Below are 17,464 nucleotides of genomic sequence, written 5' to 3'. Positions count from 1 at the left end.
TGTTTTGTTTCTGTCTTTCCTTTACCTAAAACCGTTTAATGGCTTCTTACTTTTCTTACTGTTACTGCAGGACTCATACCTGCAAGTTGTCACTAAAGAAATTCCATGGTCAAATAAGTTAGGAAAATGTTATATACTCTATACGCCCTGGGAGATTCATACTGTCTACTACTGACTGCCCTAAAGGTTCTATGAAGTTCTGCAATAAAGAAACCTATTTCATTTAGTTAACTCAGAACCTCTCACTTTCAAGCATGGAACTTTTCCCATCCATTTTGTCTTTTTTGCATAACACAAAACAGGTTTCAAATAGCAACAGATTAAGTAACGGATTGGTTTCAAATCCTGCAATCAGCCAGTTTTTAAAGTATGGGTTATTCTTTTCCAGCAAAAATGGTTTTTCTGTGCACCTGCAAATTCCATTAAAGAGACCTTACCATGTTCACAAGGAAGATCTTCATAAAGCAAAGGTTAATTTTGTAATATCTAAATTGAACTGTTTAAAGTTCATATTTCTGTACCATCTTTTTTTTTCCAACTTTTTTTTTTTTATTTATTTTTGGGACAGAGAGAGACAGAGCATGAACGGGGGAGGGGCAGAGAGAGAGAGGGAGACACAGAATCGGAAACAGGCTCCAGGCTCCGAGCCATCAGCCCAGCGCCTGACGCGGGGCTCAGAGCCTGACGCGGGGCTCGAACTCACGGACCGTGAGATCGTGACCTGGCTGAAGTCGGACGCTTAACCGACTGCGCCACCCAGGCGCCCCTGTACCATCTTTTTTTTTTAAATAAATGTTCATTTATTTTTGAGAGAGCGTAAGCAGGGGAGGGGCAAAGAGAGAGGGGGACAGATATCTGAAGAGGGCTTGGCACTGATGATAGGGAGCCCGACGTGGGGCTTCAACTCACGACCCATGAACTGAAGTTGGATGCTAAATTGACTGAGCGCCCAGACACCCTTCTGTACTATTATTTAATATAACATATATGGCACAAATAGTTGTAAACAAAAATGGTAAATCCAGAAGTCACCATTACTATAAATCTTTAAAAGAAAAGAATCTAGAAGAAATGAAAAGAATTCTAAAGAAGTGAAATTTAGCAACTATTTACTATCAATTGTTTTTTCTAAGTTTAGAATATCATGTACTGAAGAATATATCAGCATTTAAACGGTACATTCAACAAATGCAACATTATTTCACATAGGATACTGTGAGGAAAGAGTTAACATAGCAGGTCTGTTTCACTCAGTCCATGCTAATCTCTGGGGCATTCCTGGAGCCATGGCAATGACCCCTGGCCAAACTCTGAGAACTAAACTCCTGGAATGTTCACAGTCACTGGGTAAGGATGTTAAAGGCAATGGGTCAGGATGTATCAGGCTGTCAGCATTGTTTAAAGTAATCACCAAGATTTATGATGTGCACCTGGTGTCTGGTCGGGTCCTAAATTTTAGTTACCAGGGCTGGCCACAGAAAGTCATGTCCTTGGGATCCTCACAGAGGAAAGACATGGACATTTGTGCCTGATCTTCCTGGCATTCACCTGTATGTATCTTTTTCCTGCTGTTCCTGTACTGTATCCTTTGCTATAATAAACCTTAGCCATGAGGACAACGTTACATTGGGGGAGTCCTTCTAGCAAACCAAACTAATGGGCAGTCATTCGTGGGACACCACACACACACACCCAAAACAAACACCATTAAAGCATTTGGTTTGCCATAATACCCACTTCTCTCATTATTTTTCAGAAGCTAAATGATCATAATCACAATCTACTTAAATGAATAAATCAATGTACAGGAGAAAAGTTAACAAAGCAGGCGTAAGATTCTTATCCTTAGAAAGGCTGGCTTGCAAAGTTGGCCCTTGGTTGGTAACTGGGAATTTGAATGACAAACAGTTCCCTATACTGTTAAAACACTTAGCTCAAGTGATAAGTGTCTAACTGTGTCTGTTTGTACAAACAATATGGTTTGTGCAAAACACCTGATTTTCTTCTGGGAGACTGAAATTTTGGTACATGCTAGGCAGAGGGTGCCTCCATGACCAGCCCAGAATAAATAGAGTGACATTGAGTCTAATGAGTTTCCCCAACTGGTAACACTTCACATATGTTGTCACAATTTATTACTGGAGCACAGCTTATGTGACTCCACTGGGAGAGGGTCTTGAAGGCTTGTGCCTTGTTTCCTCCAGACTTCACCCTATGTACTTTTTCCCTTTGCCAATACTGCTCTGTATCCTTTCACTGTAATGTTAGCTGTTATTATAACTATATGCTGAATCCTATGAGTCCTCCTAGCCAATCAGTAAACCTGGGGAAGGCCTTGGGAACCCGCAACACAATCAGCATATGAAAAAAGAAGTTTAGTGTCTATTAGGCCAAATGCTAAAATTCAAATTTGGGTTCAAATTTCAATTCCAACACTTACTAGTTAAACAATCCTAGCAGGGGCTCCTGGGTGGATCTGTCATTTAAGTGGCCAACTGGTGATTTTGCCTCTAGTCATGATCTCAGGGTTCCTGAGTTCGAGCCCCACATCAGGCCCCTCCCCTGCTCATGCTCACTCTCTCTCTCCCTCTCAATAAATAAATAAATGAATAAATAAGCAAATAAATAAAACAAACAATCCTAGCAGTGTTATTCTTTATTTGCATAAACCAGGAGCTCTTTATTCCTCTGAGAAAAACATGCCCACCTTATAATTCGATTTCACTAAATTAAATGGGGTCATGTACAACACTTAAATATTATAGTACACACTTGGTAAATATTGAATAGTATTTTCTAGAGGCACCTTCTTAAATAAAACAAAAAATCAGGAAGCTTTTATATTTGTACTGATATAATGATTATTCAAATGGCTACAGTACTGCAAAGCTCAGAGATAAACTTTAACCCTGAATCTTTTTTTGTTTATTTATTTTGAGAGAGCACAGGTGCACGCCTCGTGAGTGTTATGTGACTGGGGAGGGGCAGAGAGAAAGGGGGAGAGAGAGAATCCCAAGCAGACTCTGCACTCTCAGTGCAGAGCCTGATGCGGGGCTTAAACCCACGACCCACAAGATCATGACCTGAGCTGAAATCAAGAGTCTCATGCTTACCCGACTGAACAACCTAAGCACTCTCAACACTGAATCTTCAACACTGATTCTATGAGTGATTTCCAGCCCACTTGACACGATTATTGGGTGAGCTCAAGCAGGTTAAACCTAAATAATAAGAACCTTTTTATTTCTAAACGTTACGTTCATCTAGTCTTCAAAATGACCTCCCTAATGAAATATGAATGCACTAATTAGTACCAGGACTATGCTTGATGGTTACATTTCTGAAATAACTAAACTTGGATTTTAGTACAAACCATTAACTTATGTATATATGAGGCATAAAGTCCAATCAACATAAGTGTGAAACCTACATAGCTGTAAAAGCAAACCCCAAGGTAAGGGAAGTGAAACCCTGAAGTCATTCACTCCCAGCTATCAACTTACCCCAAAGTGGTTTTTCAAATGAATTCATATCCCAAATCCACATGTCCCACATGTCCTGTTGAAAAATAAATTTCCTAAAATCAGATTATTACAGAATAACTCTATCCTCCCCCCTTATTACTTCAGCCATGCTATTCCACTGACTTTAGGTCAGCCGCATCTGAGGGCAAAAACCATGTCTTATTCAGCTACTTCCCCAATGCTGAGCACAGGCACATAATCGGTATTCCTCCAAACCTTGCACATAGTAGGTATTTAGTTAATGTCTAGTGCATGAGTGAGTCAATGAATAAAATATCACTGAGATCCAACCTCAAGCTCAGTGGAAAGACTATAAAAGAGTCATTCCTCCTCTTAGAAATCTAACAGGATATTAACTTTCCAGGTGGGCAGTCCAAAGACAAATAGCACCTGGAGCAGGTCCTGTTTATTCCTCATCCCACCCCAACCCACCATGTTTTTCACTGCATTAGACTACCAACTGAATTCAACTGATCATTCTCTGCGAGACTACCTATTCTTGTATTTTCGTTTCATTCAAGCCAGCCATGGCTGTTCTATTCCTCTTGCTGGTGCAAGTGACCAAATCTCAACCAACAGCACCTGAGAGGAAATCTGTTGGGTGCATTCAGGAAAAGTTATCCTCTCTCAAAGATGTTGAAGGAGAAACTATACTTTTCTACCTTTGGATATTGTGTGTATAGTATATTTAGAAGTGTATTTATAGCAGCCATCTTGACTCATGAGGGAAGCCAACATCAACATGTTTAGGGTGACAAAGTTAAAATACGGAAAGCACATAGGAACCTGACAATATCACAGAGCCACTGAACAGACCAACCCTGAAATCTATGTCTGGACTTACTGTTACCCGAGATGATAAAACCCTCATTGTTTAACCGGATACTCTGCTACTACAGTTGAAAGCATCCCAATACACCACGCCGCAACCTACAGTTATTGATTTACACAGGTATGTATGCTATGAAGAAAAAAACAAGATGCGAATCAGTGAAGGGTCCAAATTAAGGAGTCTACTTTTACAGGAGACTGCAAAGAAGCAGAATTTTAGCATAAATTTAACAGCTACAAAACAGAACTTGGTGTATAACATGCCCATCTTAGACACAGCATTATTTAATCTACCACAGACTCACATATCCCTAATTTATTCAAACTTTAATAAATATCAAATATGTGTAAGGCACATAAGTAGTCTGATGCATATGAATATGAAAAAGGCTCAGTGCCTGTCCTCAATGAGCTTGCAGTTCACGGGGGAGAGAGAACAAGGTAAGTCTGCGTGGCGCTTCACGGTTTATAAAATGCTTTTACATATTTGCAACAGGTCCCACGTCACAAGGGGCTGTAGTGCACAAAGGAGAGAAACTGGTGGGGGAGAATGATGGAGGAACCAGTTTGAGTTAGGAAAGGGAAAAAGGATATTTCAAGGAGACAAAACGGTCTGAGCTAAAATAAGAGAGGCAGGAAAATGCAGGGGATGTCTAGGGGACAGCAAAGAAAAACTGGAAGACATGGCTGAAAGAGTATGTTCAGAACAAGAAAAATCTTGATTGGCAAGCTAAGGAGTTCGAAGAGCAATGTTGACCATAGTGTTCCCATGTTTTTATCCCTTTTATACAAATGCCAAGTCATTACCTCAGAACACTGCAGTTTCAGAAAATGTACACCTTTCCTCCAACCATGAACTCAAGACACTAGGAAATAGAACACGGCCACCATCAACAACGACAAACCCCTCAGATAGTGGGAAGTAGTTTTTGGGAAGGATCCGGCAGGAACTTCCTCCAGGCCAGGGGCTCATCCTATTTTCTGGCTATGAAGTCCCCAAACTCTCCAAAGGTGTTTGTATTTCTGCCCAAACACCAACCATAGCCCTGGGCTCCATAATCTGCCCTCCTCCCCCAGATTATCATCTCTGTGCAAGTTGTCTTTATTCTCTAATTTCTCAACTCCTCAACCCAGTGTGGTCTGACTTCGCTTCAGCGAAACAGTTTGATCAAGTTACTCTAGTATTCTAACTACCAAAACAGGTCTCTTTCTCCAAATCATTCGTAATATCTAAAACATCTTCTTTTCTTGTCTCCCGGGGTCATTCCTTGTTCTCCTCCTTTTCTGATCATCCTCTGCAGTCTTCTTTACTAGTTCCTCCCACTCTGCCTTGGATCTGTCCCCAGGCTGACTGTCACTCCACACACCCTCCTTGGGAAATTTGCCAAGTGTAAAGATTCACCCCTGGTGTGCCAGTGGGTCCCGTATCTGTGTCTTCTTCCTGGGACTCTCTCATTAGCCTGCAAGCTTCTCCAGCGTGATAATTACTTTTTCACACCTGAGCCCTAAAAATCTTATAAAATGTCTGAAGACAGCAGAAAGGAATATGCGATAAAGCATTTCTGCCCCAATGTCATTCTTTATCCTTTTCTAATGTTTTACTTTCCATTCTTTTTTTTTTTTTTAATATATGAAATTTATTGTCAAATTGGTTTCCATACAACACCCAGTGCTCATCCCAAAAGGTGCCCTCCTCAATACCCATCACCCACCCCCTCTCCCTCCCACCCCCCATCAACCCTCAGTTTGTTCTCAGTTTTTAAGAGTCTCTTATGCTTTGGCTCTCTCCCACTCTAACCTTTTTTTTTTTTTCCCTTCCCCTCCCCCATGGGTTTCTGTTAAGTTTCTCAGGATCCACATAAGAGTGAAAACATATGGTATCTGTCTTTCTCTGTATGGCTTATTTCACTTAGCATCACATTCTCCAGTTCCATCCATGTTGCTACAAAGGGCCATATTTCATTCTTTCTCATTGCCACATAGTACTCCATTGGGTATATAAACCACAATTTCTTTATCCATTCATCAGTTGATGGACATTTAGGCTCTACTTTCCATTCTAGCACCAAACACTAATTTACAGCAAAATATATATTGATTAATTTATTACTTATGTCACAAACTTCATGAGGGTAGAAATTCTGTTTAATGATTTTACTATAACATCTGGAATAATACCTAGCACATAAGAGTTCAATCATCATTTGTTAAATAAATGAAAAACCAGAAAGCAATACTGTGTAAGAAAAAAGGTAGCTAAAATTAAAGCATTGTAAGGTTGTTATGTTCAGGTACAGGATAAAGATAGGTGATTAATTTTAGACGTTTTAAGATTAAACATTATTGAAAATTTAAAGGTAACAATTAGTAAAGTAAAAACAGAATGTACAACTTAAAAACCAAAGTTGAAAGAAAGAATATCAATCAATTAAAAATAAAACAGGAGGGGCAACTGGGTGGCTGCCGGTTAAGCACCCAATTCTTGATTTTGGCTCAGGTCACGAACTCACGGTTCATGGGATCAAGCCCTGTGTCAGGGATTCTCTCTCTCTCCTCTCTCTGCCCTTACCTTGCATGCACGTGCTCTCTCTCAAAATAAACTATATATATATATATATATATATATATATATATATACATACACATATATATACACGCATACATAAACACACTCACATATATGTGTGTGTGTATATATATACCCACGTACACACATATATATATATATATACATAAATATATATATATATATATACATAAATATATATATATATATGTATATATATATATGAGCTATCAAGCCATGAAAAGGCATGAAGGAATCTTAAATGTATATTGCCAAGTGAAAGAAACCAATCACGTACTGTATGATCTCAACTATATAACATTCTAGAAAAAGCAAAACTATGGAGACAAAAAAAGATCGATGGTTGCAGGGGTGGGGGTTGAGATAGGCAGATCAGAGAGGATTTTTAGGCAGTGAAAATACTGTCTATTGTACATAATGTCCTTATACATTGGTTCAAACCCATACAGTGTATACCACGAAAAGTGAACTCTTAGGGTGGTTATGATATGTCAGTGCAAGTTTATCCTTGGCGAAAACATGTACCACTATGGTGAGTAATGCTGATAACAGGGGAGCTATGAGCATGTGAAGGCAGGAGGCATATGGGAAATCTCTATACCTTCCCCTCAATTTTATTGTAAACCTAAAACTGATCTTAAAAAAGTCTTTAAAAAAAATGAAAGCGTGAAAGACACACAGAAAGGTGAAATAGCTTATACTGGACTAACCTTCCCACAAACAACAATTATAAACTCTGGCCAAAATGTAAAAACCACTATTGAAAAGCACTGGATAGGTTAAATAAGTTATGGGGATTAAGGACTGCACTTGTGATGAGCACCCCGTGTTGTATAGAAGCGTTGAATCACTATATTGTATACATAACACTAATATTACACTGTGTGTTAACTAACTGTAATTCAAATAAAAACATTTAAAAAAAGAAATTAAAGCAATTAGAGAAGCACTGGATAGCAACCAAAAGACAGAAAAGAGAAGCCAATCCTTGAAATAGGAGAACTGAGATTTGCCTTTATATTGCTACTTGCCTACGGGCAGATACCAGCCTGCATAGCGTAGAGTAGGTCAAACTAGAGGACAGTCATTCACTGGCTCTCGGCAACAACTAATGAAGTCTGGGGCTAGTAGAGCAATTGGAAAGTGAGGAAGAAAATCCTAGATATGTTAATATATGTAAACTCCGCCACAATCCTTAGCTGAGCCCTGAACACACAACACAGGAGACTCCAGAGATCTCCCAAAAGAGCAACAGCTAAAATGGATGAAAGAACTGAGCAAGATATCAGGTATACTGCCCAATGCAGGAGAAACAGAGTTTGGAATTTAAGTCCAGCCAGCCTGCTAGAACAAGAAAGAATCAACGCTCTTTAGGAGAAAACAGAATTATACATCACAAAAACACATTTAAAACAGTCTGTATCCCAAGCAGGCTCCACACCATCAGCACAGAGCCCAACACAGGGCTCAATCTCACGAACCCAGAGATCATGACCTGAGCAGAAAGAGTCAAGACGCTTAACCGACTGAGTCAGCGAGGTGCCCCAAAACGTATTTCTTAAATAATTAGACTTAGAAGTAAAAAAATATTCTTTGATCCATGAGCTAAAAATGGATGTTGTGGTCGCAGACATGAAAACAACATTAATCTCATTGTACATCTCCATCAGAGCTCTTGGGTGACCAGGCACATTGTCAATGAGCAGTAATATTTTGAAAGGTTTTTTTTTCCTGAGCAGTAGGTCTCAGCAGTGGGCTTAAAATATTCAGTAAACCATGCTGTAAACAGATGTGCTGTCATCCAAGCTTTGTTGTTCCATTTCTAGAGCACAGGCAGATTCAGCATAATTCTTAACGGCCCTAGAATTTTCAGAATGGTCAATGAACACTGGTTTCAACTTAAAGTCACCGGCTGTGTTAGCCCCCAATAAGGTAGTCAGGCTGTCCTTTGAAGCTTTGAAACCAGGCACTGACTTCTCTCTAGCTATAAAATTCCTAGATGGCATTCTCATTCAATAGAAGGCTGTCTCATCTACACTGAAAATCGGTTGTTTGGTGTGGCCACCTTCATTAGCTTCGCTACATCTTCTGGATCAACTGCTGCAGCTTCTACACCAGTACCTGCTGCTTCACCTTGTACTTTTGTAGAGACGGCTTATTTCCTTAAACCTCATGAACCTCTGCCAGCCTCAAACTTTTCTTCTGCAGCTTCCTCACCTCTCTCAGCCTTCACAGAATTGAAGAGAGTTAGGGTCTTGCTCTGGATTAGGCTCCGACTTAAGGGAATGTTGTGGCTGGCCTGACATAATATTCATACCACTAAAACTTCCTCTGTATCAGCAATAAGGGTGTTTGGCTTTCTTCTCATTCTCCACTGGAGTTGCACTTTTAATTTCCTTCAAGGACTCTGCCTTTGCATTCACAACTTGGCTGTTTGGTGGAATACACCTAGCTTTCAGCCTATCTCAGTTTTCAACATGTCTTCCTCACTAAGCTTAATCATTTCTAGCTTTTGATTTAAAGTAAGAGACAGGTGACGCTTCCTTTTACTTGAACACTGAGAGGCCACTGTAGGGTTAAAATTGTCCTAACTTAATTTCTTTTGTGTCTTGGTGAATAGGGAGGCCCGCAGAAAGGGAGAGAGGTGAAGCAGTCAGAACACACACAACATTTACCAACTAAGTTCACTGTCTTCCATGAGTACAGTTTATGGCACCCCGGAACATCAAAGCTCACTAATTCAAGGTCACCATAACAAACATAATAATATAATGAAAAAGTTTGAAATACTTTAAGAATTACCAAAATACGACCCAGAGACGCAAAGTGAACAGATGCTATTGGAAAATGGTGCCAATACACTTGTTCAACACGGGGCTGCCACAGACCTTCAGTGTGTAAAACACAGCACCTGCAAAGTGCAATAAAATGAGGTATGCTTGTAAAGGATCAGTCAATTTAAAGATACATCAAAAAGCAAGTATCTGGGGTACGTGGATGGCTCAGTTGGTGAAGTGTCTGACTCCTGATCAGTTCATGATCTCACTGTTTGTGGGATCGGGCCCCACACTGGGCTCTGCACTGACAACAAAGAGCCTGCTTAGGATTCTCCCCCCCCCCCCCCCCCGCCTTCTCTGCCACTCCACTGCCCAGTCTCTCTCTAAAAAAAAAAAAAAAAAAAAGCAAGTATCCAATCTGATCCAATCTGAAGATCTGAGAGGAAAGAACAATCTTTTAGTGAACAGAGCTTCAGTGAGTTATGGTACAATATCACAGAGTTTAGTATATATGAAATCAGAGTCGCAAAAGGAGATTATACAAAAATCCTATAGAAAATTATACAGAAAAGTATATGCAAAAATAACAGCTGAAAATGTACACAATTTGGAGAAAACATAAAATTTCAAATCTAAGTCCAGTGAACCCTAAGCAAGATAAATACATGGAAAATCCCAACTACAGCACATCATATTCAAAGTGCTGAACACTAGGGGCACCTGGGTGGTTTCGTGGGTTCAAGCCCTGAGTCGGGCTCTGTACTGACAGCGTGGAGCCTGCCTGGGATTCTCTCTCTCCCTCTTTCCCTCCCTCTCTGCTTCTCCCTCACTCATACTCTCTCTTTTTCTCTCAAAATAAGTGAATAAACTTAAAAAAAAAAAAAAAACCTTATAATAAAAAAAAAAAAGTGCTGAACACTAAAGATACAGAGAAAATCCTGAAAGCAGCCAGAGGAAAAAGACATATTATATACAGAGGAAAAAATAACAGTTGACTTCTCATTACGCAAAACAATTTTCAGGTAAAGAGAAGCCAAAACAACTCGTCTCTTGCAGACCTGCACTACATGCAATGATATAAAGGAAGTTCTTCAGGCAGAAGGGAAGTGACACCAGATCTGTAAGTATGAAGATGTAATATATGCAAAAATTAGAGCAAACAATAGAGGTGGGAGTAAGTGGAACTACATAGTTGCAAGGGACTTACATTTTACATGAAATAGTACAACCTAGTACCCATTCATGGTATGTAAAACAAACAAAAGAAATCCCAGGAGACTGAAATGAAGAATAAACTTTGTTAACCTGATAAAGGATATCTGCCCCAAATCTACAGTAAACAAAACAGTTACTGGTAAAGTCCTGGAAGCATTCTCTTTAAAGTTAGTAAAAGGATAAAAATGTCTTCTATCACTTCTTCCTCTCAACGACATACTAGAAGTCATACCCAGAAGAGTAAAACAAGAATATGAAACAAAAGATTTAAGAACTGGAAAGCAGAAGAAAAAAACAGAGACAGAGAGAGAGAAATGATAGAGAAATCCAAGCAAATAAAGACATTTAGAACTAATGAGAACTTTTGGCAAGCCTGCTGGATACAAGTTCAACATGCAAAATTCAATAAACTATTTTTGCCGATAATAACTAGAAAATTGCTTAGAAAGTCCCTTTAAAAAATAAAAATAGCATGTTCAAATATGGATGGTTTATTAAAGAAATAAATCCTCTCAATATTAATCTATACATTTAATACAGTTCCAATCAAAATCTCAATACAATTTTTTTTATATATAGAACTTTAAAAGCAGGGTAAAATCACATGGGAGAGCAAAGCCATGGAAGCAAATAAAAGTTTGAACAGGATGAGAGAACTCTACCATATATCAAGCTGCAGTAATTAAGTCAGTGTGATACATGGGCAGAGACAGATTAAAAGAACATAGAAGAGAATGAAGAGTACAGAATCGGACCCAAATGATCATACAAACTTGATACATGACAGGTGTCACTATACACCGGTGTGAAAAAGATAGACTGTTTAATAAATGTTCATCCACATGTAAAAATAAAACTCCCACCTCACATCATTAAAAAAAACCCCTAATTCTAGGTGAATTAAAGATTTGAGGATATACAGTTCTAAAATTTTTAAATAAAATATAAGCAAGTATCTTTGTATCTTTGGGTATGAAGAATTTCTTAAATAATCCCCAAAAGCACAAACCATAAAAGGAAAAAGTGAGTAATTTCTACTACATGAAAATTAATTTTTTAAATATAACCAAAGACATCATCATAGACAGTTAAATGATAAACCAAAGACTAGGGGGGAAATATCCACAAGAGAAATTATAAGAAAAGATTAATATCAGAATGTATTAATAATTTCTACAGGGCACCTGGGTGGCTCAGTCAGTTAAGAGTCCAACTCTTGGTTTAGGCTCAGATCATGATCTCATTAATTCAGGAGACAGAGCCCCACGTGGGCTCTCTGCTGACAGCATGGAGCCTGCTTGGGATTCATTCATATTCTCTCTCTCTCTCTCTCTCTCTCTCTCTCTCTCAAATAAATAAACAGGGGCACCTGGGTGGCTCAATTGCTTAAGCATCCAACTCTTGATCTCAGCTCGGGTCATGATCTCACAGTTCATGTGATTGAGCCCCACATTGGGCTCTGTGCTGATAGCGTGGAGCCTGCTTGGGATTCTCTCTCTCCGCTCCCCCCCCCCCCCGCCTCAAAATAAATACACTTAAAAAAAAATTTTTTTTTAATACATAAAAATAAATAAACTTAAAAAAAAACGCTTCAACTTAAAACAAGCAACAAAGTGGAATGAAAATTGTCATGGTAATGGGTAAATCACAGGTAAGGAACCATAAAAAGCCAATGAACATGAAAATATGCTCAACTTCAATAGTATTCAGAGAAATGAACGTGACCTCATCAAACTGGCAAAACACAAATGTTAATAAGGAATAAATGGGACACTCATACAATGTTGTTCCAAGTGTAATTTGGCACAGCCACTTTGGAGAGCAGTCCGGCATTATCCAGAATAGCTGAAGAAAACACTACCCCATTATTCAGTAATTCCACTTCAGGTATATACCCGGGAGAAACTCTCTCTCACATACTTACAAGGAGACATGAACAAAGACTACAGCATGGTTTATAAGCGCGGGGGGGGGGGGGGGGGGGTAACAACCTAGATGCACAGCAAGAGGAGAATGAATAAACTGTGACAGAATAATATATAGCAATTACAATTAAACTAGAACCATGTGCATCAATATTGGTAAACACTGTTGAATAAAAAAAGCAATGTATGTATAGTATGTTCCATTTATACACAGTTTTAAAGCATATTAAAATAAAACATCCCATGGACACAAACATATATTGTAAAAACAGCATAACATGAAGGAATACAATATGCCAAATTCACATTATGGGTATTTCTGAGGAGGGAAGGAAGGGCTTCAATAATACCGGAACTTTTTTTATACAAAAGATCTAAATTGTGGCAGACTGCTAGTTTCTCACCAAATACCAATTTTCTTCTTCCGTCTTATACATCAAACTGCTGTATTAATAACAGTGGCAATTTACCTCTCTTGGCCTGCCAGCAAGCTGAAGGTAGCCAACAAGATAAAATCAGCAATCACTGGGTGGGACTATGGGAAAGATACTGAAAGGATGAGGACTTCATGGGGACAGGGACCCTTTGCCCTTACTCCTTCATTTATTCTCATGCCTGGAATAGGGACGTGAAGGATGGAGCTGTAACTGTGAGATGATGACCTTGAGAAAAAAAGAAAGCTACGAGGTAAGGACTGGAAAGCAGAAGTGAGATGTCCGGTCCTTGAACCAAACAACTGCCACAGCCAGAGAGGAAAAAAGTCCCTTTTAAAGCACCTTTTCCAGGGGGAAGAACGGTTGCAGGGATCTTTTAAATGCAACCAAACCTATGGCTAGGCTAACTGACACAGAAGAAAACAGGGGGAAAGTGTGAAGATAAGGCAGATTGTGCTACTGTACTTTTCTCTGTTTTTAATTTTTTATTAAAAAAATCTTTTATCCCTCAGATTTGAAACAGAGATTCTCAAATGTTAACCACAGACAACTGCTGGCCCACAGACCAAGAAAAACTACAAAGGCAACATGTACACTTTATGAGGTGGCCAACCAGAGTGGATAAAGAATTCGACAGACACGGGCCAACCACACTTGGAGAGCGCAGACCGCTACTATGCTATTGCCACCAGCACTGCTACCGCCAGTTTGGATAACAAAACAATCCCACAGTCTCTTGGCTGGGCTAGGGATGAGAAACACCAAAAACAATTTGCAGACTAAATGGAAATCTCTGTTGTCATTCCCTTTTCCCTATTTTTCCTTCTCCATGCATTCCCCAGAGCTGGTGCCACAGTTTTCTGCTTCCACAACTGGATCATCTGAGAAGCAAAAATATCACAGGACAACGGTACCTTCAGATAAAATTTAGCTGTCTCTTACAACTGCAAACAGGAAGGTTCTTTTCAGAACTACTTCATCCAAAACACTGTGTGACGTTACTAACTTAAGTGACCTTTTCAGATCTAAAAGTTTTTTAAATTTGCTCAACAGACCAGATGAAAACACAAGTTTGGAATGAAGGTAGATTTTAGATTTTGGTGCAAGATAATGGTCTAAAATATTTAGGTAAACACGTGAAAAAGAACACAAGAAAACAACAACAAAGTCCTGTGTACTTATTGGCCTGTTACAGAAAGACGATAATCTAGTGGTCATGACTTACCACAAGTACCACACAATGCAAAACATACCCTTCATTTTCTTTCCTTACCTAGTCAGCAATTTGGTACATTCGTTTTTGCGTGGGTTTTTTTTCCTAATTTGATTTCTCACTTATTTGGTTTCTCTCTAATGCCACTTAAATTTGTTTCTTAGCTTACAACGTTAGTGGTTGTTCTGCATTCTCTGCTGCTGATTTTATTCAACTTTCTGGCCCCCTGCCTTGTGCTTCTGTGAATAGCTATTCCCCACCTCACTCCCTCAATGTGGTTTTCCCCCAGTCTCAGATGGCTTTTGCACTGACACTAGCTGAGATCCATACTAGGCCCTAGCATCCCAAGTGCCTTTTCTTGGAATTTTTTTCAGTCCTTTGGGGGCAGATAATAGGATTTGCTTCCTGATCTCAGAACCAAGAAACAAAACAAAACAAGACAACAACCTCTGAGATCAGTATGTTTACATTTAAGAATGTAGTAGAAAGTTAACAGGAAAATTACTGGAAAAAAAAATCCCTGAAAGAATCCTGCTATATTCACATCAATAGCTCAAAACACTTCTTCTGCATTATTTTTTTCAGTTCCACTGAATTCTCCCAATTCTGCTAAAACCTCTGAACACTAGGGTTCTCTTTGCTTCCTACTTAACACTCCACAGTTGCACATGTTTTTATCACTAATAAAAATGTAACTAAGATAGGTTTTTTTTGCAGATGACATTTCTCTACTTTAGCTTTAGAGAATTTAAGAATTAAGTTCACACATGACCAGGGTTTTTCAAACATACCTACTATGTTCCAGCCTGGATTTAGCTTCCTTCTTATAACTATAAATTCAAAAATAATTAAAATAGTTAAGATACATTTAAGCATTATCAAAGAGCATATACTTTTTATTTTTTTATTTAAAATTTTTTTAACTTTTATTCAGTTTTTTTAAATTTTTTTTTTTAACGTTTATTTATTTTCGAGACAGAGAGAGACAGAGCATGAACAGGGGAGGAGCAGAGAGAGAGGGAGACACAGAATCTGAAACAGGCTCCAGGCTCTGAGCTGTCAGCACAGAGCCCGACGCAGGGCTCAAACTCACGGACCGTGAGATCATGACCTGAGAGGAAGTCGGACGCTTAACCGACCAAACCACCCAGGCGCCCAACTTTTATTCAGTTTTAAGAGACAGAGAGAGACAGAGCGTGAACGGGGGAGGGGCAGAGGGAAAGGGAGACAGAATCTGAAGCAGGCTCCAGGCTCCCAGCTGTCAGCTCAGAGCCCAACGCGGGGCTCAAACTCACGAATAGTGAGATCACGACCTGAGCCGAAGTCAGATGCTTAACCAAATGAGCCACCCTGGCGCCTCGAGAGCATATACTTTTTAATGAATATAAAATAATTTTACAGCTTTAATGAGAAGTCCTAACACCACTGCAGAGAACAGTTAAATTTAACTATAACTTTCAGTTTTGCATTTTGCTGTGCTGTTAACTGTAGTACTGCCCTATATACATGAAGTGCTTGATTACCAAAAAAAGAACAGCAAAGTAGTCTTAAAGGAGAAGATGAAAGAGTTACCTGATACAGCAAAGTTTATGGTTTTATGATAAAGAACCTTAATCTGGAGGGAGAGTTATTTTAAAAAGAGCAAAGGAGAAGGAGAGAGAAATAATAAAAATTAGGTATCGTTTTATTTCTCCACAGAAGAGTTTTTTCACAAAGACCAATCGTAACGTGTGGATTTGTTTGACTTTCGACTCTACAAACCAACTCAGACATTTTAAAGACCACTGGGGAAATCTGACTGGGTATTAGATGACATTAGGGAATTAATGTTAGTTTTATCAGGAGTAACAACAGCAATAAGGCTAGATTTGAGAACATTCTCATTATTAAAGATCCATACTGAAGAATGTTACAGGTAAAATGACATGATGTCTTGAATTACTTTAAAATACTTGGGCTTGGGGGTCAGGAGTAGCAGGGATTGAGAAGTAAAGCACATGTGGCAAATCTTAACCTTAGTTGAATATGGAAGATGGATACAGGTTTAAGGAGATTCATTTTACTATTTCTTTTATATATTTAGAATTTTTTGAAATACAAAAAAAAAAATAACTTTTAAGCTTGTTCTAGATAGCTCAAAGCTAAGTTAGAATTACGAATGGATTTAACATTCCACTGTGGCAGGCCAAATACTGCAAACATTAGCATTTTGTGAACAAAATCAAGGCATGAATACACTCATTCACTTAACTTCAATTTAATAATGCACACTTACTATATGCCACACATTTTATTAGACCCTGGGAGAGCAAAGAGTTAGACAATGTCACTGTCCTTAGGGAGGACACAGTCACCATGAATACCTGTGATAAAGGATTCCAGGTGGTCAGACAGAAGGCACAGAGAATAGCAGCCACAGACAAAAGACTGAGCAGAAAACTGTCAGACTGCCTGCGATGTGCCATGTACATTACATCCATGTATCCCTGCTACTCTCAAATAGAAGAGAGTTCTATACTAATAGAACTCATTAGTTCTGTCTGTCTTCATACAAGACTCCACCTCAGCATAAAAGAATCTATGGGTAGAAGGTTCCTCTATAGATGACTGTGCATGAGAAAATTTTAGACTAACAACAAACCTTTCAAGTGGGTTTTATCTTCATGTTTCAGCTGAGGAAGCTCAAGAGTCATGTTTTAGGAGTAAGCAGAACATCCACATTTAGAGAACCGGAAGGTCTAAGAGGTCAAAGAAGAATCTGGAGAGTGACACATAAAACCAAAAAAGAACCAAGTTCTCAGAAAGGAGTTCTCCACAAGACGAAATGCTACAGAGGAAGGTTAAGTGACACTGGAAGCTGTTTTTGTCAATATTTAGCAAGCTGCAGGGAGTTTGGTGATTTAAACATGACACTAAAAAACACCAGAGGGTCTCCTAAACTGTGCTAAGTAAAAGAAA

General features: G+C 38.9%; 1 protein-coding gene across 2 annotated transcripts in view; it reads right to left on the bottom strand.

Annotated features, from left to right (window-relative positions):
* Positions 1-17,464, bottom strand: part of GALNT1 (polypeptide N-acetylgalactosaminyltransferase 1) — a 128,217-nt gene that overhangs the window by 76,410 nt on the left and 34,343 nt on the right. Inside the window, exon 2 of one of the 2 annotated variants that reach the window (XM_060613622.3) lies at positions 3,504-3,558. The exons of the other annotated variant lie outside the window; for it this stretch is intronic. The gene's annotated coding sequence lies outside the window, so the exon portion shown is untranslated. The remainder of the gene's footprint in view (positions 1-3,503; positions 3,559-17,464) is intronic. 2 annotated transcript variants of the gene reach the window in all.

This window comes from Panthera onca, chromosome D3 (assembly GCF_046562875.1).
Source record: "Panthera onca isolate mPanOnc1 chromosome D3, mPanOnc1 haplotype 2, whole genome shotgun sequence".
NCBI classification, from domain to species: Eukaryota; Metazoa; Chordata; class Mammalia; order Carnivora; family Felidae; genus Panthera; species Panthera onca.
This window is presented reverse-complemented; position numbering and strand designations above follow the sequence as displayed.